Here is a 27,604-nt window from a genome sequence, read left to right on the forward strand (position 1 = left end):
GAAGGAAGGAAGGAAGGAAGGAAGGAAGGAAGGAAGGAAGGAAGGAAATGAGAAGACTCAAACCCACAGCATCAAGTGTCCACAAGTGTTGCCTGCCTGTTCATAGCCACTCACAAAGGTTGAAGGCATTCTTCCCACCCTTCCTATGGAAACAAGGTTCTAACAAAGCCAGAAACAATGCTGGGTGCAGATGTCCATTGATGTCATCTAAGTAACACAGGTCCAGACTCCAAGAACATTTTTCATGCTGCATTCCAGTGGCCTTGCTCCTGGCATTATAAAAACACTTACTAGTGGCCATACCGAAACCCTAAAAGCTCGATGTTAGAAATTTCCTTATTTTTCTAGCCTTTCAAAATTAAATCTGAGGTGCCTATTTATCAACTCCAGAAGTAGCAGCATTCCACACTATTATCAACTGCCCTCTACATTAAAAAAAATGTGTGCTGAAATCTGAATGCACAAAACCCCAAATACTTCAGTTTTTTCCGTTACAGATAGAATGCTAGGCAAGTTATTCTACCTAGAAATCACTATAATGAAGTTTGGGCTTATACAAATCATAAGGAGATTGGAAATAGTTAAATGAAAAGAAGTGCATACATAAATTCAATTATCATGCACGAACATGCAAATGATTTAAGTGCTGCATCTGAAACTCTGTTTCACATTCATTAATCTCAGGTTGCACTTTTTGAAGGGGAAAGACATGCTAATTGGGTCCAGATTAATGCACTCCCAAACCTCTCCAATTTGTTTTTAGGTGAGGGTTAAATGATATGTATTAAAATAAACACAGCTGCTCATCTGCCTCCACCTTTATTTCTCTGCATTACCTCTACCTCTTCACCCAGCTGGCTATCTGCCCTGCCTCACTCCACTCCCCAGCTGGCTCCCCTCCCAACACAACCCACCCCCCAGCTGGCTCCCCTCTTCTACTATGCCTCTTCTTCCCTTACAGAAAATATCAAAGACCCCTGCCTTGTCGTTTTTGAAAACACATGGAAGAATGACTCTTTTTCAGAGTCACTTCAATGCTTTCCCTTTCATCAGGAGTCCCCACACTCCACAGAGGGGAGCATCCACATCCTGGACCCCAGTGATGCTTAACTGTGGTACCAAACACATATACCAATGGGAAAGCAGCCTGGCATTTTCTCAGATAATGCATTCTTTCTACAAATCTGTGCTGTGGCCCTTTGGGCCAGAATTAAAGAGTAGTTTGAAAGATTCCCGGTGCAGGATTGCTGGGAGTCAAAATTGTTTAATGTTGGCATGGCAATCCTGTGACTTGGTTGTGTGGGGAATTAAAGACTGAGACCAAAAGTGTGGGGGGGTTGCATTCTTTCTCTGTGACTCACAAAGACACTTGACTGTCCCTGTCCCTACACCCTAGCAAAATTAATCTTAAAATAAAAAGAAAACTGTTATCACCCATTTGTTTATGTATCTTGACGACACATTAATTTGGCACACAAAGAAATGACACATTTGGGGGAGAATTGAGTGATGACAGTCTTAAAATAGTCAACTCTTATTTTTCTTAGATCTAATCTTTAGAAAAATGAGAAAGAGCTACAGTGTTGTGGGAATAAACTCAGGGACCCACCCCCTTTTCTAAAACAAATAAACATCAAGAGGTTAAGCCAGCCATCATAAAGGAGAAGGGGACTTCCATCTAATTTGACATTGAAGGTTATAATGTGAAACCTGGTTGCTTTGATGACTCATACCCAATCAGCACCCTCCCTCTTGGTATGAGTTTAAAATGTGTGGCACTTTTTTTTTTGTTTTTGTTTTTGTTTTTTTCCTTTTCCAGAAATCAAATGAACGTCTTGGGTCCCATCTTTTGGGATCCTATCAGGCTAATTCTCCCAATGCATACTCACAACACAGAGGAGACAACAAGAAGAACACACACATACACAAAAACATAAATTACTGGACATGTCACACAGCACAGCACTGCACGTGAAAACAGACAGCTAGTGACAGACGTGGTGCTCAGAGAGCCTTTCCACCTAAATTGATTTTTGCATATTTATAAATGTAAAATTAGTCTTCATAAATAACAGCAAGGGCGAGGCCGATATTAAATCTGTCAACGTTCTGACAAATGCCCTGAGCGTTGTTTGGACGAGAAATACACTCAGGATCAGATTCGCTCCTAAAAGAGAAAATGATTATACGCTAACCAAACCCTAAGTACAAGCTAAAGATATTCACCTCATGAAGCCATTCCTCAACTAGCCCCTTGGCACTCGCTGGAATTATTCTCAGCACGATCTCTACTTTCTCATTTTCTGCTGTCTCCATGTGGGTAATTTCTTTCTCATGATTAAGAGTGAGCTTGGCAGATCCTTCAAAGCGTGGTTTTAGGTGTGGTGGAGCTCCTGTGTGTCCTTTGTCTAAGGCAGGATTCTAAGGCTGCACTGTTAGGTGGGAAGGCCTCGACAGCATTCATGTACCTAAAAAGATTGTTGTTTTTAAGGCAGACTTTATAGATATCTTTATAGAAACATTTTGTTGTTGTTGTTCTACAACATGCGACTGACAAATGAAATGAACTGTTTACCTTTGAAAGAACAGGCAGGCTTTTCTCTTCCAAATAATCACTCCAGCCTTTCTGAACGTCATCCAGATGCTGCCTCCTTCGACTTATCCAACATCTGAGGTTGAGAGATAACCCTTGTAGCATTGGCCTCCATCCCTGGCCCCTTCATTATTAGCCTCCTGGTGAGTGAGATAGAATACAGTGGCTGGAATAACCCTCCTTCACACAACAGGCTCGCTCTCTCTTTTAAATTGAAAATCCCCTTATTACAAAACAAGGGGTGTTCTTTTTCTTCTACCTTTAAGTAGGAATGCCACATTCATTGCTTCTTACAAAAACCGCAGCTGCTTTCTAAGCTACAGATAAATAGAATGTGCTAGGCGGTAATTCGACTCAGTCTGAATGCATTATTTTCCAAGACACTTTGGCAAGGGGCTTTTTATTATGAACTGGAAAGAACAAGGAAAGTCCTTTCTCTCCTAATTATGGATGTGTTTTGTTCTCTACTATTAACCTATAATGTCAGATTGATCTTCTTTTGCTGCAGCCAGTTCAATAAATCAACACTTTTTTTCCTGGAAAATTAGAGGGCTAATGATTAAGTCTTCATGAACTTTAATGATGAAAATAAAATTAGCACAAGAGAGAAGCAGATGCTAAAACCAAAAATACACAACAGGCTGTCCACTGAGACTTAGGAAATGAACCTTGTTTTGACACCCAAAGTTAAGATCAGCAGGACTAAGTAGTAAATTTTAATTAACTTAAATTTACTAAAAGTAAGGCTTTCCAGCCATTTTGCTATGCTAGCTCATGTACAAAGGGGGAAAGTACATAAATATGAGGGTGCTGTTTCTAAATAGGGTGCCATACCATTTGTGTTTATTGTTTACTGGTTCTATAGAGATGACAGCTGGCAATGCTGACAGTTTTTCTCATCCAAGCAGTGAAATAAAGAGCTAAAGCACAAGAAACTCTCAGTGGTCAACTTGTGCTTCAACCTGAAGATAAACACTGTGAAAAGTCATGAGTTCCTAATACTTTCCTAACCAAAACCAAAATAAAAACACTGAGAAACCCCGTTAACCTAGCTTCTGGTTAATTGTTGATCCCAATGTTAATATTTCTGAACATAATATTACAACCGACCAGCACAGCAACAGTGCTATAGGTCTGTGTGGATATATTGCTTTGCCAAGAGGGGGAAATCCCACGGGGTGCCAGTGGGGTTCCAATTAAGGCAAAATAAATACTGCTGCAGCCTGACAGCAAGAGGAGATTACCAGCAGATCTCAGCACATGGGCAGGTGTGCCCTTCTGAGCCATGCACAGACTGAGCCATGCTGTCAGCAAGCAAAGTGCCAGAGAAGAGCTGGGTGTGGCTGGTGGCTTGACAATGATTTATTCTTGTTTGCTCATATGTTTTTGAGTGTGTTTCCAAAAAGGTTGATTGTGGCAATCAATGAGGATCTTGTGCAAAGCACAAAGTCCGCCTGAACCCTGACTTGAGACTGCATGCATATTTAAAAGATCTCAGACCCAAGGGAAGAAAGAAAGCAGGGGCAAGGGAAGGAGAGAGACACTTTGGAATTATATTTGCATTTGAAGCTAGCCTGACTCTCTCCATGTACATCTGTCTGAATTTTTTTAAGGAGGTATATTTGTTCCCGCTGCAATGCTGACTGAATTTTCCAAGCAGCCTCTTTAGGAGGATTGTTCGCGCAGTGGATGTTGGTGGCAGCCTTCAAGATCCTCCTACCCTGATTAGATTTGAATCAATTTCCCATTCGCTGATATGCCTGGAAACACATGATGTGCTGGGCAGGTGCCCACCCTGGCTTATGAGCCAGAGTGACGCTGTGGCAGCCCCGAGAGCCCAGTTAACCCTGGATAAATAACAGGGCCCTGTTCCTGAGCCCCACCGTGAAGCACGTGAGACATTGCCATAAGAGGAAAATTAAATCCCTGAGTGTCGATATCTCCATTGAGTGCTCAGCACAGGAACAAGCTTGCCTTGGCAATCCAGAGTGTTTGGTTTTTGTTACAGAGATGTTGGAGGCAAACATTAAACAAACTCTCAGCTTTATATTTGAAGGAGTGTAATATTCCTAGATATCCTAATAGACAAGCATTATTCAAATAGAAACAGTTTGCCCACAAAAAATACCAACCAACCAGACAAACAAACAAAAGATCTCTGAGCACATTTTCGCCTCAAATTGTTTCTTACACTCCTCCCCTTTTGACCCTGGGTGGATACTAACACAAACCAAGATGGGCAAGTTTTGTGAGGATAAGGTGTGATCACTGTCTCCTGCTACATGTATTGTTGTTCTAAACTAATAATAATTATGTTGTGACAACATAATCCACCAGACACAACTTTAGGCCACCAGTAATGCTAGTAGCTCTACTGCAGGCAACTCTCTGACAGAGCAAGCATGGCAGCCCTATTTTTAAAAAGCCAAAAGGATGATTCAACAGTCAAGCCTTATTCTGTTCTCTCTTTGGAAAAAAAGAATAAAAAGGAGAAGAAACAAAGTAAGAAAGAGGAAGAGGGAGAGATGTGGAAAGAAGAAAAGGAAATCAGGAAAAACAGAAGTGCTACTCAGCACAACTCAGTGATTGGTGTTTTTTCTCATGTAAAAATAACCATTGTCACATCTCCCTTCTGCCTCCTCAAAGCAAATCTAGCTGTAAATCCTCACAGCCTCCTCTCCATATGGAACACTGTTGTCCCCATGTTACTGTCTATGAGACACCTGGCCGTCATCATCTTTTACGAAACAGCTAGTATTGTTCTCGGCATTGTTAGTCAGTGCTCTTCTGTCCCTTGTGCCTTTTCATATAAAAATTTCTTTCATGCTTCAGCCTTCTTAAGAACATGCAGCAAAATAGATGAACAGTGCAAACCAGTGGTGTGAGTCTATCCAGGCTTAATTCTGGCAGACTCAAATCACTCTCCTATTTCAGTGGCAAGACTACATAGTGATTTCACTTTACTTATGGTTCCTGAGGGCAGGAAAAAAATGGTGTTTTATGAATGAGAAGGAGGCAACACCATGTGCAGGACAATGACAGGTACCCTGTGTTCTCCAGGATGAGGCACAGCAAAGTTCCCAGTGAAGTAAGAGAAAGTATCCATGCGAAGAAACTAGAATCCTTTGGTCTGTGAAGTTGTTGCCTTCCTTCCAAACCCGGAAGGTTAGTGTGCACACATCCCGCATGGCTGCACACACATATACAGATGTCGGGTGTGGGCACCTGCATTTGCAGGTGCACTGAACTCCCCCCCGCCCAGAAACCAACCCTCTTTAATTACCACATGTGAAAACCTTTACCCTTCAATTGGCAAGAAGGCACTACTCTGATTTCAGATAGTTGGTAAATGCAAAGTTTAAAAGCTGTCACTCCACTTTTTAACTTCCTTTCTACTGAAGTGCCGGCTAATCATGTCCAGGTTGTCAAAGGAAGTCAGGACCCAAGGCCACTTATAAGATGGATTAAGTTCCAAAAGACAAAGTAGCCGCTTACACTTAAACACATTATGAAGACATTTTATACTTTACAAAAAAAAAAAAAGTTAGGCACTGTTTAAAATGGAAAAGAAAGCTATGTTTTGAAAGATGAACAATTTTGGTATAAGTACACGTTGTCTGGTTTTAGAAGACCAAACCCCACTGCTGAAAATACAAGCACAGATAGGGTCGTCTGGACCAGCCCGGTTTTAGGAAACCATAGACCTTATGTGGTCAAACCCAGCAAACTATTACACAAGAAAGACTGGACTCTAAGAGGGGTAACTTGAAAAAGGCATCCTCATTCTGGGGATCTGCTTGCCTGAGACCTTGCCTCCCAAGTCAGAAGGAGGCTCTGGGCTCCCGAGACCATGTGGCCTTGCAGCCGAGAGCCTCTTCTCCACAGAAAGCAGTCCAGGGAGAAGGGATCAGACAACTGAACAGAGGGTGTCCTTGGATCCAGAATGTCCTGAAACACCAGAGTCCCATGGAGCACAAAGCTATGAGTATGGGAGTCAGTCACGGGAGCTCTTTAACTGCTTGTCAAAGTTTTCTGACACCAGGAGCTTTGAAGAGGTCAGAGAATTTGTCCCAAGCTTCTGTTTTCTGTTCTCCTTCAAGGAGCACAGTGAAGAATGGGGCCACTCAGCTGCCTTTTAACATGTCACACTTGGATAATTTCCATCCTTTCCAGGGAGCTTGTCCATTCCATTTGGACTCATGGAAGAAAAGCAGAAATCGATTCAGAACAAAAGAAACTCCCATGTTTTTTGCCTCTTTTGTATGTTTTTTTAGAGAGTACCCACAGTGTAGTTAAGTTGAAAAAGTTTAAAAAAAAAAAAAAGAGCACTGAGGCAACAAATCACATAGGGGAAAAAAGTTGAGATTTAAGATAGAATCAAATTTAAAAGCTAATTAAATTCAACAAGGACTTCTCAAAGGACCACATAATAAAATTCTTCTCTGTCTGTCTAACATTTTGCTTTTGAAGAGGGCAGTAAGTGGAAAGACCGCATGGTTGTAGATTCCATATTGTGGTGAAAGAAAAAAAAAAAAAAAAACAACCAGAGATGGGGTGAAAAAGATGAGATGCATGGATTTCTGTACTGACTGGATGCTAGGGCCAGGATGCAAGAAAGAGATAAGTTCCTGCTCCGAGGGAACCAAATTTGAAGGCAGACAGTAAAATGGACTGAACCTTATTACCTCGAGTCCCTGAGAAATTCCCAAGACAGTTGGATGCAATTTGAAAAGGTCAGAAAAATATTTCCTGCACAGCACTGCTTCATGGTTTAAGGGTGTACATTTGTGAGATGCCAACTCTAATCATTTTTATTGACTTTGCTTTCTAGAGACAGACAGACAGTCTGGGAGGCAGGACCAGCAGATAAGAGAGAGGCAATCTTACAAATGAAAACCTCTCTTACTTTGTTCTCTGGCTTGTGACTGAAAAATTCCAAGCCTTTCCCATTTAAAAAGAAACTACTCTGCAGGCTGACAAGAAGGGGAAGGCAGTACAGGAAAGCATCAATATAACTCTAGTGAAGCTATTTCCTCTTAATTGCCATTTAGTTTTCTTCTGCTGTATGCTAAGACCAGGGAAACATATGTGATGCTGCACTTTGCCCTGGGAAATGATCAAGATGACATGCTAGGAAGTACCTCAGTATGTGAGCATCAGTTTTCTCCTAGCATATCTTTTGAGGCTGGTTGTGGGAACGCAGGAAACCCACAGGAGAGGGTGAAATTAAACAAAGCATGGAAATGTCCATTGAAAATATTATTCTCTAATGATTTACTGTCATTAAACTCCTCCCAAATACAACGGGAAAACAAAGATTTCTCTCTTTAAATGAGATTGGTATGCAATGCGATCCTTTGTTGGCAAATGTATTTGTGGGTCTTTTTTCTTTGTCTGCCTCTCTTCTTTTTTGTTGGCATCCAATTAGAAGTTAAAGCTGACTTCTCAATACAGGATGCCATGATCCTTTCCAGCTCTGCAAAGTTTTAATTAACATCTGACTTCTCTTTCTGTGGGAAAGCAAACGAAGCCTGCTTACTCCTGTTTTGAAGCAGAGCTAAACTTTTTAATGGCCCTGAGACCTGTCTGCATGCTTTCCTAAGATGTTCTCAACACACCGGGGATCTTGGCAGCTCGCTAGAGCCTTTCAACCAGCAAGATGTCTTTTCCTATGGACAGCCATCATGCTGATCTGGTCTCCATCCCTGTTATCCACAGACCATCACAACCAACAATGAAGGAAGCCAGTACAAGAAGGCTTTAAATTATGTCAACAAAGCTCATTAACTTGGCAGTGAGAACAGAAGGTTCTTGCTTGTAATTGCCTCTTTCTTAGGTGTCGTCTCAATATTTGGTATTGTTTAGAGATAAACAACAAAATTTGGTGGAATTATAAACTTTTTGCCTCATACAAACATTTTAGAAGTTTAAAAAATAACAAAGTTCATGGGTCATACTAGACCTTTGTGATATAGGCCTCCACTAAATCACATTTAAAATATGATGTTTGTTAAATTTTTATTTATGACATCTGTTTTATTTGCACAAACAGGTTTTTAGTATTTTTTATTTGTTAATATCATTAATAACAATAATAGCAAAAAGCATGTATATTAAAGTAGCAGTAAAAATAGAGGATTATATTTCATTGGAGTGTTCATTAGTTGAGTACGTACTACATGGAACATCCAAAAGATACATCATTTTATTTAGTCTTCACAGACAATTTAAGTAAACCTAATGTGAGAATGGGGCCAAGAGAGGGCAGGATATTTGTCTGGACTTGAAAATGTGCAGGCATTGAAACTGGGGCTCCGATAAAGACTGATTTATGTCTTCCAAAGCTCTAAGCTTGGATCCATATTCTACAGGCAAGGCAGAGCCAGGAAGGCCAGCCCCAAGTCACACTGCACATTGCAGACCCTGGGGCTGTGCTGAGCAGCTATGCTGCTCTTCTAGGCTGAGCCAGGGCTGCTGAAAATGTCCCTCCATGCAACCGATGGTAGCTGGCTGAGTGTGGAGCTGTTAACCAGCTGCTGTTTTCAAGTGTTTCCTGTCCTCATAGAACTTAGTTCACAAAGAATAAAATACACTTACGGCAGCCTTCTTAATCAGGTTGGGAGGTTCATGGTTCAGAATCACTTGATAAATTTTGGGGCCTAATGACACACAAATTACTGATCTTATTTGGGTTATCTTTGAATTATGCACTGAAAAAAATAAAGGAGAAGAGAGTGCCTCTTAGCTGGAGTTGCATTAGGGCTAATGTGTTAGTTCAATGAATCACTCTTGAGACACAACTTTGAAAGGGGAAATGTTCAGCTATTTCATTATTATCACAGGTAAGTAGGTAGAATAAAAAGAAAATAATGACGGGTCACTAGAGTTTAGGACACAAAATGCCACAGGTCTTTGATTGCAGCAAAATGTGCCATACATAGCCAGATTTCAACAAAATGCTATTTTATTATTATTTGACAAACGTTTATTTTAGCTGATTTACTAACTATATCCCTGCAATGGTTCATCTTGTTTAGAGATTATGGCTATAAATGTCAAAATACTGTTTGGCTTTCTGGTACACGCTGTCTATGCGGTATCTCCACCTGTTGGCTTCCACCCTCAGATCGCCCTATGTATGAAGACAGCTCCTTAAGGTATCAGGTCCCCTTACAGAAAGGGACCCTTTTCCCTGATGCCTGAAAAGACACTTTCCTACTGTCAAAGCCATTACAGTGAGTCAATCAATGGAAGATGTACCTTCAGCTGTGCTGCACCTCAGGAAAAATAATGTCTTTTGTTTGCTTTTTTTCTTGTTTTTGTTTTGTTTTTAAGACAAGGTTTCTCTGTGTAGTCTTGGCTGTCATGGATTCACTTTGTAGACCAGGCTGGCCTTGAACTCACAGCTATCTGCCTTCGTCTGGCTCCCTTAGTGATGGGATTAAAGGCATGTGGCACTGTGCACAGCTATCATGTTTTTCTTAAGGACTAACAGAGGAAGCATTTAAAACATAGGAAGGCTATCAGGCACAGCTACTGAAAGATGCAGAGAGGAGCAGCTGAAGAAAAGGCTGATCGCAGAATAAGCCATCTGCAGGATGGCTTCCCCCGCTCCCCCAATATTTCAGACTCAGGGCTTTTCTTCATTACAGAGCAGCATTGAGAACAATCTAGAGAGCGTAACAGAAGGTCATTGGTACTCCCAAAGTGCTTGGAAACAAAAGGGGTCTAATTGTCAACCAAGAAGGGATGTAAAATACCATCCCAAATTGTTTGTTTTCAATGTATTTTGTCAAGAAATAATATATATCAAGCCTATTTATTTTCAAAAGAGGAATGCCCTGAAAAATATTTTGAAGACAGCCTAATAGGATAATTTAATATTTTCCAGGTAGCAATTTGCTCTTAAGACAAAAGATGGTTTCATAAGGAAAATCTCCATCATGAAAGTGCTGGAAGAAACATCATACTAGATCACTGCATGAGCTTTCTGCTTTACCTGGTCCTTCCTGTGTACACAGACACAGTTGTGGGCACCAACCCAATTGCAATGAACTGTTTAGAAATAATGATAAGGAAAGATGACACACAATTAAAACATGGTGCTATAGCAACAGAAGCAGAAACACATCCAGACAAGGCAAAGAAATGAGAACAGCCCTTTTCTCCTTCCTGGGCCATGCAGAGTACTTTAGCAATTTCTCAAAGCACATTATTAGATTTTTATTTTCATCATTCTTCTGATACTTCAATGTCAGAATGTTAAATGCTTTGTGTACCTGGCTGTCCTTCTCAAGAGGACTGTGGTAGAATGAGAACCCAAATGTTATCCCAGTCCATTTTCTGTGAATTAGAGGATTCTCTGGAGCATATCATTTCTTGTGTTGGGAAAAAGCGTGGCTTAAATTTTTTTTCTGAATAAATTTTCAAAATCAAATTTGAAAGTTTTCATGAGAGATGATCCTCCCTGGCGGGTGATGCGAAGCATAACCTAAGGGGCAAACATGAAAATAATTAGCATAAAATGTATTAGCATATAGATGCCTTTGAAATAATAAAACAGCTGAAAACCCAAATGCCTATCCCCAAAAGAAAGTGATGAGAAAATACAAAATTAGTGAATTCTTCTTGCATGACAACTCCAGCCTGAAAGCCAGAATGAACATTTTCCTTCGGTGAAGGGTGCAATGACCAGGGAGATGGAGAAGACCCAGTGCTTACCCCTCCTTCCTTTGCTTTATTTGGTCATTATCAACACATGAATATTCTCTTACTGATCCATTAGCCCACCCCCTTTCTTCTTTAAACAAAAATATCTTCCCTTTACTTTCTTTACAAACCACCAAATACTCAGATATAAAGCTTCTATTTTCTTTTTTTTCCAACCCCCTCCTTTTATCTGGCTTTCCATAGTTTTCTAGATGGCATAACAAAATACTGGAATTGGTTATTCCATTACCAAGAAGACAGGGAAGACTAGTTTTAAACATGGGATAATGTTCTGTGTTTATATTAGTGGTGGTCCATAAACTCAAACCAATTTTTTAATATTTGTAATCAATGTTACTTCTGAGATAGTAGAATGGTATAGGACAACATGACAGCAAAACCATAGTCTATAAAGTCAGTCCCCATTTTAAAACGTGTTGAGCTAACTTTGGAAAAGATGACTTACAACTAACTCAGTCCGCCCTTTTATATATGTGATAATTTTAGGGTAAGCCAAGATTGTTATGACAAGTATAAAACACATATGGATCCTGGGCACTGTATCTGTCACCTTCAAGAACATTATTGAAGACTCAACATTTTGTGGTTTCTTTCTTTCTCTCTTTCTTTTTTTCTTTCTTTCATTTTAGGAGTTAGTAAGTTAAAGGCCATTTCATCTTTGTATGCATTTAGATAAATAAGTGGTCCTAAAACGTTAAGGAAAGATACCATCGAAGACAATGGATCTGTACTGACATATTATCAAAACCTATTCTCTTTCCAAAATTCAGTCAAGAAAATAAAGATTCTAGAGTTAAAATTCATACCATAGAAGAAAGAATGGAGCTTTTAAGAAAAAGCATTGTGGCAGAAATTCACAACTATTTTAGAGAGTATAATATAGAAGTAACAATTCACTAACTATACATTAAATTGCCTAAATCAAGCAATACAGGTGAATCCCTCAAGCAATAATCATGTTGTATAGTTGAAACAATGTATTCATATCTAGACTGTGCTGCAGTATTTTGATTTGTTTGTTAATTTTTTGAGACAACCCCCCCCCCCCCAATATACAAGGCTGGTCTGGAGCTCTTTATGTATCTTTGTATATGCTGTCTGTGAAATCTTCTCCCCTTTGATTCCAAGTTTTAGGATTAGAGACCTGTACCACCATGCCAGGATGTTCATTTAATAGTTACTTTTAAAAGGTGTCAATCTAGCCCAAGAAAGGGTGTTTCCACCAAAATATCTTTTGGTTTTCTCAATTCTCCTGCAGTTTTGAACTTCTAATGGATAATAATCACTTCACAAAGGAGTGTTTTGGCCTCTTGGCATATGGAAGGAGAAAGGAAACATATTGTCAAATAACAGATTCTACAGAAATTAGAAAGTCAGCCATGGTGTGTGTCTCTGTTCTTTCTCAGCAGTTCATGCCTCAGACCTTAACTAACACTGCTTGCCTTCAGAGCTTATTGTCATCAAAACCTACCTTTCTTGAATACTTAGGTCTTATCAGTACCTCACACACTCCTGACAAACCATAATGAAACCAAAAGAGGGGAGAAAAGCCAGAATTTGTGCATTTTTCTAACAAATAAGCTGCTTAGTTATGTCTATGACGCAGTTCAGCTGAGGAACTTTTACCTTCTCTGTATGGCCAGACTCAGGACTGTTTACCTCTTCCCTTTCAATTTGACCTCACAGAGCCTGTGTTGTGAGACCGGCATCCTATGCAGGGCATTTTTTCCAAATGTCATTCAGTCTTCATCTTTCTTCTCTACTGGATGATATATGGGCCTAGTGTATTGCAATTCAGACTAGTTTGAAAAGGGAAATGGCAGAAAACAGCACAAGATAGTATTTCATTGGGTTTCAGAAGGTACAGACATTATGGTAGCTTGCATGTTGATGAGAATGCATGGCTATGAAGAGAAAGGGCCAGGTTCATGTGTTCACAGAATACAAATGTATATGAAGGCTATTCTGCATGCTTTGCCAGTCAACGGGAAAAGGAAAGCAGGTTCTCTGCCATCCAAAGAATTCAGGATCTACCAGCTGATTCCGTTAAGAATATTCTGCATTCTCACGGGGCTTTGTTTTAATACTAATACTGTTCAGATATAATATGTTTGGCCTAAAATTGGTTTAAAACTTTAGACGACACAAAAAGAATAGAATAAAACTAAACCTTCCCAAGACCATCTCTATTTGTTGTTTTTAAAATTTACATGGTTGTTTTCATTTTTTAAATATACTAGTGAACCTAGTTTTGCTTTTTTTTTTTTTCCTCCCATTCTCACTTGAAAAGTGCCACCAGCTACTTAGGTTCATAAACCCACCAACTTGGTTTCTATATATTTCAAATGAAGTTAGGGAAGAAAATAGATTTATTTACAGTTTTGTTTTGTTTTGTTTTGTTTTTTCCAAATTTGGGGAGGAGAGCTCCTAGTTTCTTTCTACCTTGCATGTATCGGTGTTATAGTTTCACACAAGAAATGAAACAAAAGCTAGGAGATAGACAACTACATTGCAGCTTTGAGCTGGCCCTCGAGGAAGGGGAGCTCACTTCCTGGAGGGTTCCTGCTCTGTACCAGCACGCAGCCTTTCCTCCCACCCGGGAAATTTCCTAGGGAAATTCAGATTCTTTGTGGTTCATTGTGTTAGAGGTCCTATTTAAGCATCTCTGAATATTAGTAACAAGTTACCTAAAAGAGAAATCATGAGAATTATTTCATTTATAATACTGGATCTTTAAAAAGTAAGTGTTATGAATGTATTTAATCAAGGCAATGAAAGGCTTATGCAAGGAATCCTACAAAACACTGAGGAAAGAAACTGAAGAAGACAGCAGATTCCCCATGTTCATAGACTCACGTTATTAGGATCCACACGCTGCCCAAAGTAATCAGACATTCAGTGAAATATCTATCAAGATTATCATAATGTCTTCCACCAAGATGGGAGAAAGTCTTAAAACTCATAATATAAAACAAAACATAACAAAAACCCTCTTTGTTAAATAGAATAAAACTACTGGAAACATTAAAATACCTGATGTCAACATATACAAAGCTATAATTATCAACACAGCATGGAGCTAGCATTAAAACAGACACTTAGGCCAATGGGATATACTAGAAAGCCCTGAAATAAACTAACACTTTAACAATCGATCTTCAACAAACATGCGAAAAATACACATTGTAGAAAGATTGCTTTTTTTAAAATACAATGCTGGGACAATTGGGAATGTATGTGCAGAAAAATGAAACTGAATCTACTTTATGGCAAATAGAAACTCTAAACAGATTAAAGTCTTACGTATAGGACCTGAAGCTGTAAAACTACTAGAAGAAAACAGAAACATTTCCCTGGTATTGGGGTAAGCTATGATTTTTTTATAACTAACCTATTCTTTGACATTTTCGTATACCTATCCAGTGTTATTAATCATATTTACCCCACTGTCCCCTCCCCCTATCTTCTCCCAATTTCTTATCCTCTACTCTGCGCTCCCATATGACTCACTGCGTCCACTTAGTGCCGCCCGCATGCCTGGGCGTGTAGGGTCTGACTATCGTCTGGCCTAGGACACAGATAATGAAAGAAAACTAGACAAATAGAAATTGCAACCAGTTAAAAAGCAGCACATCAAAGGAACCAATCAAGAGAGTAGAGACCGAAAATGAGATGGAAGGAAATATCTGTAAGCTAAATATCTGATAAGTAGTTAATACGTGAAGAATACAGGTAGATCAGACAACTCAATAGCAAGAAAACAAGTAACTACAAAAAATAATAGGCAAAAAGATAAAGTAGATTTCTCAAGAGATAACGTACAAATGGCCAATGGGTACATGGAAAAATGCTCACCTATCACTAATTACCAACGAAATACAAATTAAAACCACGTTGAGAAGTGATGCCACAATTCTTAAAATACTATTATCAGAAACTAATTCCTTGGCAAGGATGTGGGGAAATGGGAACCTTTGTAGGCCATCAGTAGGAGTGTAAATTAGTACAGCCATTTCAGAACCCAGAAATCCCACACAGGGTACAAATTACAAAAATAAAACAAAATTAGTATGCTGGTGAGGGATCTTTATGCTACCCACATGTTCACTGCAGCATGCATCTCAACAGTCCAGAAACAGAATCAACCTAAGCTTCATTCAGCAGATGTGTGGATAAAGAAAATGAGGCATAAATAAAAGCTGGAATGCTATCAGCCTTTAAACAGATGAAACTCTGACATTTGCAACAGCATAGACGAAACCAACAGGCAATGTGGGGAGTGATACAAGCCAGGCACAGGGAGATCTCTCTTATATACTGAGTCTAAAAATGCAGAACCCAAAGAAGGCAACGTGGTACGAGGCACTGGGGAGTGAAAGTAGGAGTTAGGAAACATAGGGAATGTGTTCAAAAGATACAAAATTGATTTTGCATAAATACGCTCAAGAGCTATGCTTTGAGCCAAGTGACTATAGTTTGTAACAGCACACACGCACTTTTCAAAATTACTAAGAATAGATTTTAAATGTTTCCAACAAACACAGAAATATCTGTGGGATTGTGAATTACTTAGCTCAGTTGAACCATTCTCTGATGTATGTATATTTCAAAATATCAAGTTGTGCACTCCCTATATAAAACCTTTATTCAATTAAATTGTAATGGATATGCCTTTTCCCCTGATACCCACAATGCTGAGACAGGAGGACGGAGCCATTATATCTATCCTCTATAGTGCTCACTTCACGCCTCTGAGATAGTGTTCATCTGTTTTAGGGGACTAACAGTTCTATTTTTGCTTCTCCATATTTTTCCCAGCATTCACAAGGGACAGAGACTAAAATGCCATATCTGTTGTTTGCTAACTGATTTTTAAAAATAAACCTAATCGACCCAATTGATCAGACACATTTGTTCCTAAATGTTGTATGTGTGTCAATCCTTCTATTTAAACCTCACAGTTCTATCATGATTTGTGTCAAATGAGTTTGACTCACTATGACTAAGCTAAGATTAAATCTTCAATACCAAATTTTCCGTTCAGCCGAAAACATGCTTTCTGCTTGTTAACACACCATTTTAACCAGCACAAACCTGCACAGTGGTAATTTATAGCATCAATCATGCTGGGTTATTTTTTTTTTCTTTTTCCTTTTCTAATGAAGAGAAGGTAGACAGGGAGATCAATAAAGAAAGCAATTCAAAACAGGGAATATGAGTGACTCCAAGTAAAGATGGGACCATTCTCCTTGCACTGCTGGGCTGAACTGAATAGCATGTCAAGAATGACTGGGAACCAACAGATCATGATTGTAATAGGTTTTGTTAATTGCAAGGGTGGATGAATTCTTGAGATGATTTATAGTCAAACCCCAGAGGCCACATTTCAATAATATGTGATGTAAAATATCAGGCTAACAGATCTCAATGAGGCTGTTACACAGTATGAATGTTTCAGTGTCCCCATTCATAAAACTGGGAGAACTGTGGCCCCTGCTACAAAGGTTTTTGCCTGTGTTAGAGGTAAAGCGCTGAGAATAGTGCTTGGCATATAGCAAATATCATATAAGTGTGAGGTAGGTATTGTCCTCATCATTCTTCACAGTCACATGTCTATCACTTAAAAGACACAAGAAACTCTTCCTGCCATGCTTCAACATGAGGGAGAACAAAATACCATTTCATCATCTCAGTCATTGCCAATGTATACATTACCACCTGCCAAACATTATACGGTAAAATGGCAAGAAAAAAATTGCCCTTAGAGTTAACATTGTAGGGTATGGAATACAGTAAATGTATTTATGTTATGGATTGGTGAGTTCTATGGAAAACGGCTACAGAAAGTTAGGGAAAAAATGCATATGGGCCATTCATCTTCCCCTACATTGAGCTCTGTTTGACAAAATGGCTAGGCACAAGGCCCTGTTTTCCCCTCAAGAAAAATTCCTGTGCTGACATTCTAGGTAACCGCTTCACTGGAATCCCAACCATTTGAATGAAACAGAAATAATCTAACATATGAACACATCCAGACAGACATATGTACATTGGCTTTCTGAAATGTAATGTGTATGCAATTTGCCGAATGGCTGCTTGTCACTTCCATCTGGTCCCATTTCCCTTGCACTTGAATGTGCCACCAGGATGTAAACCCTAAAAGCTGGAAAACAGAATTTAAATACTCAAACACATATGAGGGATGTTTTCCAAAGCAGCAGACCTCAAGAGAACACCGTGGCAACTTCGTTAATACCTCAGCCACAGCAGAGGGTAGCAGGGGCTGAGCACAAAGGCCACGGAGCATAAAAGACATTCCATTGCAGACCTCATTAAGTGGGTTTAAGATACACTTGACAAGCTAATGACAAAAATCTAATTTGGATTTTCTGTACATAGGAAACCAGAGTGAGTCCAAACACACCCCAACACTACCCTGCATACTGTCAAAGACGGCAGCAACTCGGGGTCAGTTAGCCCCATGGAGTTCATGATTCAAAGGCCAGGCATGGATATGGTCCTATTCAACCATGTTGAATGGAAAATCATGCCCCATGTGTTTTGGTTTTGAGCTCAGGTCCCATTTAAATTGCACAGATGTCATAGGTCCCTAAATTAACAGTGGTTACTAGGGAAATGTTCATCAGGCTGAACATACTGAACAAAAGAATGGCTTTCTCTAGACCCCACACTGTAGAGGAAGTATCTTTGCCATTGTTTATCCTGTCTCTAAAAGCCCTTTCCCAGTTCTACAGTCTAGCAACTGCATGGGATATGGGCTGTGTTCGAAGGCACTTATTTATCAGCTATCTCAGGATTCAATAGTTGTTGTTCTAGTATAAGACTATTTCAGCTCTCTAACTACTCTTCCATCCTCAAGTGTGTGAACTATGCGGTGGAAAGCTCCTTACACACATTCTTAATCCCCATGTCAATCTTATCATAGTCAGCCCATGTTTACAGACAAAATAGCTGAAAATTCTTGTAATTTATCCTGTCCCTAGTTAGGACAAGCAAGGATAGGAACCCAGGCCATCTGTCTTCTAAGCTTATGTCTGTATTCTGCTATCCACTGTGAGGAGACACAAATACTTCTTGAATGGATACAGAAATGAGTGATGCCTTTCTCTCTTAATATCCTGGGTATTAAAAGAGGCAGGATTCACAACATTAACCACCATAGTTTTGAAGAACAAGTGTATAGTCATAGGTTAGTGGTTGGTGGTTTAGAATTCTTAAAGGCCCAATGCCTCCTACTCGTCTATGTTTTCCATACCTTTTATTTCTTTTTTTAAATTTTTTTCCATACCTTTTAAAAATACTTCACAGATAGAAGGTGTCTGTGCCTCCCTCTCTGCTCTCTCCCAGGTCTTGGAATTAACCCTTGAACCCTTATCCTTCTGCTTCTTTTGATAAAATGCTGAGACCAAAGGTGTAACTACTACTCCTAGCTATGTACTAAATTCTTAAGAAATTCTTATTCATCTCCCATGTTTAGATAACTGGACATTTGCTCAGGCTGAAGGAAGACTTCAGTTCCTGGTCTCAGCTTTTTTAACTGTGGCACACCCCATTTCCACTCAAGCCCTAATAATAATATAGATAGCACATGTTTAACTACTATAAATCATATAAGGGTAGTTGACTGAACGTGTATTGAGGAGGAGGAACTAAATTTTTTGCCTGTCAAAGCCTGGTTAGTATTCTGGACCTCTCAATATCCTTACTTCTGGGCTCTGGCCTCAGATACAGTCTTGTTACATGGAATATCCCACAAACACATAGCACTGTGTGCTGTTATCCAGATAGTCTAGGAAAAGATGCCAAGTGTATTCTACCTCTCTGTTCCCCTCTCTCCTCCCGCAGGAAAAGGCCTGAGGTCAATCACTATGTCCCATTTGTAACTGAGAGAACAGTGCTTCTTGTCCTGCCCTGCTGCTATGACATCAGCATAGGACAATATGTACAAAATAACTTTTGAGCTACGAAATGTTAGTGGTTAAAAATAAATAGAAAAGCAGGAATCCAAAAGCTCATGTATCACATACTTTCAAAAAGCCAAGATTTTATCCTTCCTCTACATACTTGAGCAAGCAGACATAGACTTCAAGACATAAGACATATATGTGCATGTAGGTTTACTCCATAGCAATTTAAATAAGTTAGTGAGTTGCTTTTGTTGGTCTGTCTTTATCTCTCTGTGTGTGTTTGCATGTGTGTGTGCTCATGTGTACTCATTTGTACATGCATGTAAAAGGCCAGGAGCTAACACTGATGTCTTGCTCAGTCACTTTCCACCTTGTTATTTAAGACAAGATTTCTCTCTGAACTCAGAGCTCGGTCTAGCTAGACTTGCTGGCCAATGAGCTCCAGGAGTCTGCCTGTCTTTGTCTTCCCAGCATTGGGATAACTGACTTGTGCTACCATGGCTGATCTGTGTGAGTATTAGGGATGCAAAATCAAGTCCTCGTGCTTTCATTAGAAGGCTTTTCTGACTAGAGTATGTCCCCAGCCTAATGTCTTCTGGTTCCTAATACAGAGTTACTGAATTGTACATAGTGGCTACAGTTAGCACTTTCTTCATGATACTAGGCTAAAGCAGAAATCATTCACAACCAGCACAAAGAGTTATTATTATCTCTGTTTTGAAGGTGGGTTAGCAAACCCTAAATTGGAATTTACCTGTGCACAGAGCTCTGTTCAGTAGTCACAACCTTTCATTTAAAATGTGCGCTAACCGAAGGTAGCAGATGCCACACTTATCTGAACCAGCTCAAATTAGTCACATCTCTTGTGACACACAGGAGTTCCTTTGGACAGACTGCAAAGTAGTCAAGACTCAACAGCTTCCTCAAAGAACCCTGAGCTTTAGAAGTTTTCCAGTGTCTTCAGAAGGTTGTAGACCCTAGGTTAGGGATAGAGATCTTGTAATGTATTTCCTCAGGGTTACAAATAGGATCAATGGTCATCATTCTTAATCTGGTAACCACTAGTTACTCCAAGGGCACTTACAGCACCTACTGTGTGTGTACTGCCTCTTAGAAATAAAACTGTGTGGAGGGTGTGAGAAAGGCTTACTGAGACAGTGATGCGGCCAACTTCCCTCAGGAGCCTTCAATCTATCCTTGGGAAGGAAACCATAAGAAGTGAGGTAGTAAGAGCTGAATTAATCTTAGAATCCATTAGCAATATTTAGAAGTATTAACACTAAATTAAAATTTCTTCAAAGGATTAAGTCTTTCACTCCTTAACTCCCCTCCCTCCCCACATGCCAGTCAGAGTTCAAAGAAAGGATGCATACACCTCATTTGGAGATCAGTTGAACCTTGGGCACATGTGATAAATCCTTAATAAGTCAGAAAGATAGATGTATTTATTCTTAAAATTAACTAATTTTCACACCAAGGTTAAGTGATTTTCCCCAAGACAGTTTACTGGAATGTCTGATAAAATACCACAGTCCCATCTCTCATTTGACATCGCTGACCCCTTTCCCCTTGTTAAAGTACCCTTGCAGAAACACTTACATGTGCTGGCACGGAGTCAAACACAAAGCACACTCATGCCTGCACACGGAATCAGAAAAAGAAAAGAGCAGTTTTCACTGAAATATTAGGAAGTCTCATGGGCGGCAGCAAGGAGTAGCCCAGATACGGCTCTGCAGAGAACAGGGAGCTGTGAGTTTAGGGGTGCTGCTTCCTATGGCTGCATCTTGTATAGAGTTTTGGGGTTTCCAGCAGTTTCTTTCGCAAACCCAGAAATATAGAAGGAAAAAATCCCTCCCAGATAACTGAACTAGTTGGCCAGAAACAGCATCCAAAGTTTTTGCTTATATGGTGTGTTTTTGAATAGACACACATACACACTCACACACATATACACACTGTCTCTCTCACACTCACACACACACACACACACACACACACACACAGACACACACACATACTTTAAATCTATTGTGCTGAACTATCTCAGATCATCCATACAACATTCAGCAAGTTGCTTTCAGTCATTGGTAAATAATAAAATTTTCCATGGCTTTTTTTTTTTAACTTCAAATATAGAAATCTATTCAAGGTACCTTAGAAAGAATTATAGTTAGTGAATAATCAAAAGCAAGGGAAGTCATCAAATATGCTAATAAAAGATCATCATTATGACACATGTAAATTTCATTTGGAAAATTACTGAGATTATCTGCATTAACTAGATTGTAAACAGTCAAAGAACAATTATATGCTAGCATTGGTATTGATAGAGAATGGAATGCTTCATACACAATGTCTGTCCCACACTCTGCATGCTTTTTATTTAAGCCTAGAAAGCACTTCATGTTTTCCTGGGCTAGTTAGCATTACATTTACATTTTGATAGCAAAACTGAGGTTAGAACAGATTCATTGTTTCATATGTTTTATTCTTCCTATTAAACTCTATTGTAATTTTGCTATGTCTCAGTCGATCTTAGAGAACCCAAATTACACAAAACTTTGGGGATAGAAATTAGCATAATTGAAATAATTAAATTTTGGTAATTATAATTCTCACTTAAACCTAAATTAAATATGCCAAACTATAATTATGTTCAAATTTGCAGCATGAAAATTATCCCCATTTTGCTCTTGGCTTCTTAAAATATCTCACAGGGGATCTTAAGCCCTTCAGGTAGAGTCAAGAGGCCTTATCTCTTCAGCCTTTGGGAAGAAGGGACATCATGCATTAGGCACAGTCATTTAGACTCTTGGGAGAGGGAAGATGGTCCATTTATTCTTTACTGTGACATGTAGGGTTGGTACAATAATCTTTGGATACTTGAGAACTACAGTGCCATTAAATGAGCGCTGAGGGCTGGAGCAGATAGTAAAAATATGAATATTTTCTTTGGAGAAAAACTCAAGCAAAGCAGGTCATGTTTTAGGACAAGGGTAAACAAGGGTAATGAGAAACAAAGGCACACACACAAAGGCTGTAACATTTTGAACCGGACACTGGAAAAGAATCACCGTTCCTCATCAGGGACTGTGTACAGACAAGGAATACTCGCCTTTCAACCCAGCGGACAGTCAAGGATTTTTTGAGAATACTAGGACTGAATCCTTGTTATTTATTTGGGATGCAAAGAGAAAGCACAAAAATAAAATGGGGTAAACTCTTTAACTCTTTAACTCTGCCTTCTGTGCTAAGGTCAAATGAACCGAATGGTGTGATTAAACTTGCAAGATGGTGAGCTTACCTTCATCCGTGGGACAGTAGGAGGATATCATCTGTGAATTTATTGGTCAAGAAATAGATGAGGCTCTGTGTGCAGGGTGGGCACGCTGTCAAAACATAGAACGAGTTTCTTACAAAAACATATGAATATATCTCCAGTTGAGAAAAATATTCACATTAATAAAGGGATAAGACAGAAGAAGCCTGGCTGACATCCCATCTGTTCTTATGAATTAAATTTAGCAGTCATATGTAATATAGACAGTTCTGTCTGAATATCATAAAACCCTGACATATCCGGGCTTTCATTAGAAAGCTCTACAATGTGACTTGAATAACAATCTGTCTTAGCTAATTAGTATTTTCACTTTAGCATATTCACTTCCAGACATATTGCTGTTTGCACATGGTAATTTAGGTAAACAGATCCCATCCACAGCTGCATCAATTAACACTGCTAATCAAAACTGAATTCAGGTAATTAGGCACATTTATGCAAAAAATGTGTAATTTTGGGGGAAAAGCTAGATTCTTCAGTAATATGTCAATAAGCAAAAAATACCATTTTGTTTATGAAGATGAAAAATGATGGGAGAAAAATCATCATTAATATATATATATATATATATATATATAATGTAGACAGAGTAAAATTTTGAAATTAAATCTCAGTCTTTAATTGGCCTGTATTTTCAGAAATTAGATCATATTTTTCATAAATGTTTTCCTCAATGTTTCCATATAGTGAAGTTGATTCCTATCTGCCTAACTGTGTAATCACCATGAAGCAAGACTCAAATGGTTAATGAATCCTCAAGGATTCATACAACTTGGGGTTGGGGGGGAGCTCAAACTTGGTAATCTATCTTGCCTCATACCTCCAGGCAGGACTCTTGGTGACTCATTTCACCATACACTGAGCTCCTCTCTGCCAGGTGTCCTTTTCCAGCTTGAGTCACAGTAGCATCCCCCACCCCACTTCCGTGCCAATATTATTCAGTTAGTCCCTAATTCTACGCAATGCCGTTTACTTAGGCTTTAAATTTAGTTTCAAAATAGATATGATGAATTGTCTGATTTTCGTTTTTGTCTCTTTAAAGGCATAAACCAAAATGGTAATTCTGAAGAACTATTCTGACCTGCTCAGAGAAATTAGTTGGATTCTGATAAGTAATAAGTGGCTAAGGAGTGGCTTACTTTAAAAACCATCTGCTACACCAACCATGGCTCCTGCATCTATTCCTCCTACTGTTCTCCCAATGTCCTTTCTTCCTCAGACTCTGTTGTACTTCTTGCACACCTACTCTTCCTAATGAAGTAGGTTTCAGTCCCCTTAGCTTTATTTGAATGGTATGAGGTCCTTTTTATACAACTTACCTAACATTTTCTTAGTTCCTGCCATGTATTAGGAACTTCCTAAGATCCCAAAGGAAGATACAAAGGTGAACCTGGAGGTCTCCTTCTCCGTTGGGCTAACCTACAACAGTTTATATGGCAACAGAAGCAACTTCTAAAGGTGGAAACGTCACTAAGTAAAATTTTATCTGGGCCTACCCAAGCCCAAAACTCCCTGGGCTAATCTTACGGAGGTTTGCTTTTTGTCTAACTCAGAATAATTCTTCTTCTTTGCCTCTGATAATAAATTAGGAAATGAGAAGAAAAGCCGCCTTGTTAAAGAGCAGGCCACTCTTTTCTCGTGTTATAGGATTCTAGTACAATTTTTTGCTCTTTATTTTTAATGTTTATCAAAATGATATTTTCTTCCGTGTAGCCTTTAGATAAATTTATCGTAAACAACTGGACAATTTCCTACAACCCAGAAACGTGACAGATGCTATCTTTGGGACACAATTTCAGTAATGGGAGCTATCAAATAGAAAGGCACATTTATCAACAGATTGTCAGACTACAATCACCAACTGGTGTAAAGAGCATGTGGCAGATACACTCCTTAGGTAAACAACGTTACTTAGGAGCTTTAAATGAAAGAGAAATCAGCATAAATATTTTAAAGACAGCTTTTCATTTGTTTGTGTCTGTATTGTGTGTGTGTGTGTGTGTATTGTATGTGCTTAAGTTGTGTGTGTAAAGGGTGTCATTGTGCATATGTTTGGAGCTGGTATTGGGTGTCAGATAGTCATTCTGTTTTGTTTGAGACAGTGTTTCATGTTTGCTTTTGCAGACCCCAGGCTAGCCCAGATACACCTTGTCTCTTTCTCCCTCCTCCAGGTAGGGGTGCTCTGGGGTTCATAGATATTTGTGCTATGTGTCAGTTATTTCAGTGGGTTCTAGAGACTGGAACTTAGATTTTCAGGCCTGTGGAGCTGTCTTTCCACCTCTTGAAGATAAACTTTTAAGTGCCTACTGTCTGTTAGAAAACTAAATAGTGTGATAATTTTAGTACAATTGCACAGATTATGTCATTTGACTATGCCACACACCCATCTGACTTTACTAGGTCAACATTATGTGAAAACTGGAATTAAGGAATTAATGGCTCTCACTATTCTGGAAAGTTAATTTTAGAGTGTTTATCATTTCTTCTGTATTTTCTTCTTTTAGATTCTATCACACAGATTACAAGAAATAGTTACTGCTATCAGCCAATACTTTTACTCGAGTGTCTGTTGAAGAGAAAAAGTTGTAGGTGACTGTTTTTTAGCTATGGAAAGAAAATCCTGAAAGCCCTTTATATCTGCCACTCTCTGTTTTTCTTTCCTTCGGTGAAATAAAACTATTCATGGGAGGCATACTCTTGATTTTTGTGAGTTCAAGTTGCTGCCACAATACACAGCAAGGGACAATAAGCAATTAATTAAATACCACCAATGGCTGCTTTTTAAAAGTCTGTGTTTTTAAACAGAAGGACCCCCAACTCAAATATGTAGCCCATAAATATCACATGGATTAATCTTGGCTTTTTAATGGCAAATGACGTTATTTCACAACCGCAAGGGAAAATGTCAGGGAATAGTTAGATTAGAAGGGAACCGACTGTCAGAAAACAAAGGCAACACACACATATACACACCTTCAAAGCACCCTGGACCAAAATAAATGATTGGAGCTGAGACTTAACAACATAGAACCTATTTTCCCTTTCATTTCCTTTTCTACTAATTCATTTTTCCGCTCTAAGAAATGTACATCTCACCATCCCAGCTCTGATTCTCTTATGTAAGAAAAGACTCCTGATGATTAGTGACAGTGTGGTACATGATCCTGCCAGCACCTTAGCACCTTCGCACCTTAGCATTTTACACACAGAGAATGTTGTTATACTTGCAACAATGTCTCACAGAAATCTATATTTATTCATTCTTGTGAAAAGTCAGAGAAGAAGATTTGTAATTCTGCCTGAAGAGTGAGTAGTGTATGTTCGGAGGATCTTAAATTTCAGAGGGCTTTAGTTTTAGTAAGAATTATTTTAATGAGCAAACAAATATTAGCATAGAAAGAATGATTTTTTTTAAAGTTTGACAGTTCAGAGTGCCAAGGCTTAGGCTGATATTCTGCATCTTATCAGAGAGTAAAGAACAACACATTTGTCCGGAATTTATGGCGAGTCTTTGTTCAGTGATTAAAAATAAGAAATTATCCATACAGCAAACAGACTCTAGTTAAACATAATGTTAATCTATGCTTTTAGGTATTGTAAGTCTCTGGAGGAGGCCAGAGTCGTTCTGCCGGTTGATTCGTCTCAGTTTCTCTGTCACAAGTATTTCTTCTGTGACTTTCTTCACAGGCCTACTGTAGAAGCCTATTTTTGAGAAGGACATTAAGAGCACACATGAAAAGCTTGTGCAAAAATAAATGATAGCACCTCAGGCTTCTTAATTTTATACTATAATGCCTTGGACTTTTCTACCTTCACACATTTAGAGTGGATTCTTTGATGAAAAGAGAGAGAAATGAATTGCATACGGTACGAAAAGAACCTTTATTACCATTTTAATAGTTCACAGACACATAAAAGGAGGACACATTCACCATGTAGAAGGACCCACTACTAAAGAGATCCACTGACTTCGTAATAAGAAAATTAATATAGTCTGGAGAAGCAAAATAGTTTTTGAAGCAATGTGAATATGCAAACTTTTCACAAAAGTGTCCAGAAAGTTTACCAAAGGGAAATGAAACAAAATCACTTCATGAAATTCCAAAGAGATGGAGTTTTTCTTTCCTATGTTTTTGAGCCCAGTAAAAATCCTGACTGCAGCCATAGACTACAGGAGACCATGGGAATGAAATTCCAGATATCAGAACTCAACTTTCAGGGGGGCTTAATGAGAGGCTGAGATAGAAGGCTTATGCTTTGAGGAACCTTTCTATAAACTTAAAGCTAGCATAGCATTCGGTGTTCATTGCTGCTCGTTAGGGCAGAGACCTTGCTGTCATTCGGAACATTGCTTCCCTCTGGAGAGCGTTTATTTTCAGTTGTGCAGACCTGGGCCTCATGCTCACTGCCTTGGGTGTGCTGGAGGCTTTTAGGTTTTGTAGCAGAGAGACACTGTTTGGGACTCTCCCTCCACAGTTCCCCATTATGTGTTCATTATTTCTGGATTTTTCTGCTTGAGCAATGTTCTCGCCAGGGCTCTGGTCCTTTCCAGGCAGCACATCATTGAGATATGCAAAAAAGAAAATTAAAATACAGGGATTTTATTGTTATTATTATTTTAACGACTGGGACCTGCTTGATGTTTGCATTTAAATTAGACAGACTAATTCAGATGCAGCTTTTAATTTTAGAAAGGTTAATCACCCTACCAAAGGTCAGTCAAACTTTAATCTTCAGTAAAATTGCTATGGGTACAATCAACTGCAGGACATGTATTATATTTCCATGTAAAAGAACACATTTTATTCATCATGTGTCACAATCATCTCTCTACATTACCACATTCGACTAAAAATATTAAATTCTCTTGGAACTCTGACAAAAGTTCTTTTCTACATACCTTAAGAGATAATCTTATTTTTTAACAGCGACAAATCATGCTATCAGCTGTGATTGACTTCTCTAGCCCTTTGAAATCCGTAGATACATTCTTTACTCATTAGAGCTATTCTT

At 39.0% G+C, this 27,604-nt stretch overlaps 1 long non-coding RNA gene across 3 annotated transcripts in view; it reads right to left on the reverse strand.

Moving 5' to 3' along the window:
* Positions 1–27,604, reverse strand: part of LOC129691762 (uncharacterized) — a 65,854-nt gene that overhangs the window by 1,817 nt on the left and 36,433 nt on the right. For 2 of the 3 annotated variants that reach the window (XR_008722548.1, XR_008722547.1), the window contains exons 8-11: positions 22,556–22,640; positions 10,873–11,084; positions 2,576–2,733; positions 2,227–2,468 (exon numbers count right to left, since the gene is read on the reverse strand). This is a non-coding gene — a long non-coding RNA (uncharacterized LOC129691762). The remainder of the gene's footprint in view (positions 1–2,226; positions 2,469–2,575; positions 2,734–10,872; positions 11,085–22,555; positions 22,641–27,604) is intronic. The other variant, XR_008722549.1, reaches the window with a different exon arrangement.

The sequence above is a fragment of the Psammomys obesus genome, unplaced genomic scaffold (assembly GCF_907164565.1).
Source record: "Psammomys obesus unplaced genomic scaffold, mPsaObe1.curated_primary_1811, whole genome shotgun sequence".
Taxonomy (NCBI): domain Eukaryota; kingdom Metazoa; phylum Chordata; class Mammalia; order Rodentia; family Muridae; genus Psammomys; species Psammomys obesus.